This window comes from Tenrec ecaudatus, chromosome 11 (assembly GCF_050624435.1).
Source record: "Tenrec ecaudatus isolate mTenEca1 chromosome 11, mTenEca1.hap1, whole genome shotgun sequence".
NCBI lineage: Eukaryota > Metazoa > Chordata > Mammalia > Afrosoricida > Tenrecidae > Tenrec > Tenrec ecaudatus.
The window spans coordinates 99,935,874-99,941,375 of NC_134540.1; positions in this window are offsets into that span (position 1 = coordinate 99,935,874).

Here is a 5,502-nt window from a genome sequence, read left to right on the forward strand (position 1 = left end):
TTCCAAATCTTTGAATCTTTCAAAGGCTCAAGAGTGACTGGTAGGTTTGAAACACTGACCTTAACATTAGAAGCTCAATGCGTAACCAAGCAATCACCTTGGGTCCATAGGTTTACAATCTCATTCTTTTTCAAATATCTTACCTTTTTGGTCTTATCTCGAAATTTATAGATCTAGATTCTTCTCATATGGAAAGCTTGAGCAATAAATAAGTTAGTATAACAATGGCTGAAATGAGCAGGTAATCAGAGAATCTGGATTATATGAAGAAGAATACAGGATCAAGATTGCAAAAAGGTTTATGAGCAACTTATGATATGCAAATGATACCATCTTGATTGCTGAAAGTGAGGATTTGAAACTTTTGCTGGTTAATCTCAAGAATTGCTGCCTTGGTCGAGCTTGATCAAAGGCAATATAACGGAGGGGAATTGCTGAAACTTAAATGAAAGCTGAACATGATAGTGGGACAAGAGGAAAGTAAAATGAAATAGAGGAAAGAACTAGTACATAAAGGGCCTTTATAGAGGTCTAAATACAGGCATAATATGTGTAAATACTTTTATATATTACAAAAGGGAAAGAGATTTATGTGCCTATATTTATAGGTTTAGTATAAGGCAGAATGTGGACATTGGGCCTCTACTCAAGTACTCCCTCAAGGCAAGAACATTTTTTTTTTCTATTAAACTGGCATTCCATGATGCTCACGTTCCCAACATGATTGCTGAAGACAACGCAGGTGCATAATCAAATGTGGTTAGAAAGCTGCTGGTGTCCGGCTATCAAAAGATATAGTGTCTGGGAACTTAAAGGCTTAAAGATAAACAAGCGTCTTCCCCCCAACCCCCCACTCAGCTGAGAAGCAACAAGCCCACATGGAAGAAGCACACCAGCCTCTGCGATCACGAGGTTATCAATGGGATCGGGTATCAGGCATCAAAGAACAAAAAATCATATCATTGTGAATGAGGGGCAGTGGTGCAAAGTGAAGACCCGCAGTCCATCTGTAGGCAACTGGACATCCCCTTACAGAAGGGTCGCTGGGAGGAGATGAGCCAGTCAGGGTGTAGTATATAGCACTGATGAAATATACAACTTTCCTCTAGTTATTTAATGCTTCCTCCACCTCTACTATCATGATCTCAATTCTACCTTACAAAGCCAACTAGACAAGAGGATGTATACTGGTAGAGATAAGAGCTGGAAACACAGGGAATGCAGGATAGATAAACCCCTCAGGGCTAATAATGAGAGTAGTGATACCAGGAAGGGAAGGGGAAGGTTGGGGAGAAAAGGGGAAGTGATCACAATGATCTACATACAGTCTCCTTCCAGGGGGACAGACAACAGAAAAGTGGGGGAAGGGAGACATCAGTCAGTGTAAGACATGAAAAAAATAACTTATAAATGATCAAGGGTTTGTAAGGAAGGGAGGGAGGGTGGGGAATGGAGGGAAAAATGAGGAGTTGATCCCAAGGGCTCAAGTAGAAAGCAAATGTTTTGAGAATGATGATGGCAACAAATATACAAATGTGCTTGACACCGTGGATAGTTGTAGGAGCCCCCAGTAAAATATTTAGGGAAAAATAAACAACGGCAGCCTTCAGTATGGATTACAACTCAGTACAGAAGACCAAAATACTCACGACTGAACCAATTGGAAACATCATGATAAGTAGAAAAAAGACTGGAGTTGTCCAGGGTTTGTCTTGCTTGGATCCACAACCAGAGCTCATGGAAGCAGCAGTCAAGAGATCAAAAGAAGTGTTACATTAGGTAAATCTGCTACACAAGACCTCTTTGGAGCATTGAAAAGTAAGGATGTTACTTTGAAGACTAAGATGAGCCGGACCTAAGACATGGTGTTTTTAATTGCTTCATATGTATGTGAAAGTTGGACATTGATTAAGGAAGACCATAGAAATAAGGAAGCATTTGAATTATGGTGCTGGTGAGGAATATTGAAAGTACCATGGACTGCAAAAGGAAAAACAAATCTGTCTTGGAAGAAATTCTGCAGAGTACTCCTTTGAATAAAGGATGATGAGAGTTAGTCTTACACATTTGAGATATTTCAGACGAGACCTGTCCCTAGATAAGGAATCATGCTTGGTAACGTAGAGTGGTAATGAAAAAGACAGGGCTCTTAAGAACAGGGCTCTTAGGAACACTGGTGAGGAGAGGTGAGGCCTGGGCGGTGCTTCCAGCTGTTGTGCATATGGTCGTTATGAGTCAGAGCTGACGGGATGGCACCTAACAACATAGCAACAGCAGAGCGGGTGAGGTCTATATAGGCAATTTTCTGAATCAGTGCTTCAAATAACTCAGATACAGACATAAAAATCAAGATACTAAGGGGAAAAAGTTGGGCTGTGTAATATATCTTTTTGGACATAATTGATTTTTGGAGGCCATATTTGAAGTGTCACAGAATATATGGCTATCAGAGAGAGCTGCCACAATTGGAGTTATTGTTCCTTCAGTGATGTGAGCTGTTGGGCTTCGGTTTCATGAAAGTAGGGTTCGACTACAATCAAGAGCGTCACTAGAAGCAACATCAAGGCCGGAGCCCCCAGAATCAGTTCAGTTGAGAGCAAACTCTGCAAGAAGCTTCATGAAAACAATGAAATCTTCTGTCAACTTTAGAAACAGTGTAGTGGATAACTAATCTTCTTTCTGGGTACAGTTATTTCACTGTGTGTGTCCCTGGAATCAATGAGATGAAGGACACTCCGAGCATAGTTCTAGGTTACCCATTATCATAAGGGAGAAACTAGCCCATGCTTAGCATAGCTCATAATAGGAGGTGATCTAGAAGATGGATTGAACTGAAAATAGAAGCAAAGAAAAAAAACTAAGGCTCTCAGCAGGCTAATGACCAAATGATAGAAAAGTGAGTCAGTGATTTTCTCATTGACTCGGCAGAGCACTTGGCTTACACAGAGGCTCAGATGGAACACTTGTTTACAAAATAGATCAAGATGAATAAAATCAGGATGCAAAGCAATTTCCTTGGTATTATAGAATAATGCAGAAATCGTAATCATGGATCATTTTTAATATTGTTATAAGAGGTTGATATTGATTATAACATTCATATAGTTATAAGAAATAAGAAGTTTAATTTAATGTAATAAATATTTTGGACACAATTGTTGTCTCAATTAAGAGACACAATTAATATTTTATAGGGAATTAGAAGTTGTAGGAAGAGTTTTTTTGCCTATAGTTTTGAGTTTAAGAACAAACACTTCTCAAGACTCCAAATCCCTGGGTAAAGAGAGTTCATCAATTGATGAAGAAGAAATGACATCAATTGAGCAAATGTGGAGCTGTCAAAATGAGCTGTGGTCAGGTGTGTCTCTTATTGTTTTATGTTTAAAATTACAGATTATTTTATTTTTAAGTATTTTTTTAACCTAGAATCACAGAAATGTTACCTGAACATTTACAGTCACAACTAGGGACATAAAGTCATATACTAGAGAGGATGGGATGGGAATGCTTTGAAGAACCACACCATATGCCCTAGGACAGGATAATACTGTCCCTATGTTTTTCTGACTTTGAACTCTTTGAAGGAGTAGAAATCTCCATCTTTCTCCCTCAAAAAGGCTGGTGGTATCAAACTGCTGGCCTTGCAGTTCACAGCCCAACATACAACCACTGCGCTACCAGGGCTCAACAACAACCCTCTGTTGCACACTTTAATAAGAAATAAAATCCAGTTTAACCTGCTTTCCAGGTATCTGTTCATCACTATTTGGACAATTGTCAATTGTCCATTTGTCCTTAATACTGTTTTATATCGGGCTCCATATTTCTTATGCCAAAAGATCCAACTTGGTTTTAGTCTCAGATATTCTTGGGGATAACTTGTCTTCAAAGTTCAGACAAACTCGCCAGAAGAAATGAATAGGAGGAATAAAACTAGCAAAAAACGGGGGCTCCACATTTAATAGCATCTACTACTCCTGGCTTCCTCACTTTCTCATTTTCTCCCTGCCATCTAAACAAGTCCAGCTCATAATGACTCTGCAGAGCAGAGTAGGAAAACTCCTTTTCGTTGTCATGGCTTTAAATACTTAAATATTACAGACAGCTTCAACTTTCTTCCATGGAATGACTTTTACTCTGAATTTGTGGTTTAAAAACCAGGAATTTTTTTTTTTTGGCAAAAGATAATGGCACTAAGTAGGAGAGGTATCATTTTGCGTGTGAGAAGCCCAAGTATCTTCCCTGCAGTTGGAGAATGTTTGAAGAGCAATTGAGTATGATTAAATGTAAATGTAGTCCTTTGAATGGCTAAACTTACCCAAAATCTTAAATGCAGTACTGATGATCATTATAGATATTTAAATTATCTAATTAATATAATATTTAGAATATCCATCCAAATGTTTTTAGTTATTCCAGAGTTTTTATTTCATAGTTTTTGTTCTCTCGGAATCCGTAAAATACAGTGTCCATAATTTAATTTTAATTAAAGGTCAAATAACAATATTTGGTCTTCAAAATATAAATTTTATATAAGTTAACACCAAGGAAATTTATAAGTTGTAATCAAAAGTCAATTAGCCAAGCTCCAAAAAATATGTTACAGGATATAGGCCTAGGGTAAAAGATATTTCTCCTGTTGAGAAGCAATAGGAGAGTTCGCACTAGCATAAACAAAGCAAAGGAGCCAGTCTTTAGGTACCGGGCTTAGACTAAGGCTTACGTGCTGACTGGTTATTTTTTCAATTATACACCGAAGGTACTGAAGGAGTGAGGAAAGGGTGTAATTCCAATCTCACACACATATACTGTAGATATAAAATTTGAAAGAAGAAAAAAATGGAGAGAAAATAAAAAGTTATGATCCGGTAACGGTTCTGCCTGCCTAACTTCCTTCACCTCTTAACTTTATGAGCACAGAGGAAACTCTATGAAAGTCCCAGGTTTTGATAGTCATGTTAAACATCTGGTTTATAGATTCATTTATCCTCACAATTGGAGTTAATAAATACATAAAGTTGGGCCTATTTCAAATGGTCTGATTTTTCATAATCTATCACTTTTTGTATGAGTTAGTTTCCTTCCTACATCTGGTGGTTTGGGATGTGTCATCCTTACCTGCAAATAATTTCTCCATTCTATTTTAATCCTTTTTAATTCAGCTTCTGTCTGTAGAAATTAGAGTTACTTAATGTTTTCTTTCCGTTCTTTTAAGTCTGAATATTGACCAATATTTCTTGGATAGGAATGTCTTGGTTTAGAAGTGACAAGCATGAATCTTTTTCTTTGCTTACACCCCCAAAATCAAACTTAGTGCCATCGAGTTGATTGTAACGCATAGCAACCCTATAGACAGAGAATTACTCCTGTACATTTCCAAGACTACAAATCTCTATGGGAGTAGAAAGCATGATTCTTTATGGGAGTAGAAAGCTTCCTTTACCTCCCTCTTCACTCAAACTTGCTCTTTCATGCCCAATTCCATGTTTCAAAAACTTATAT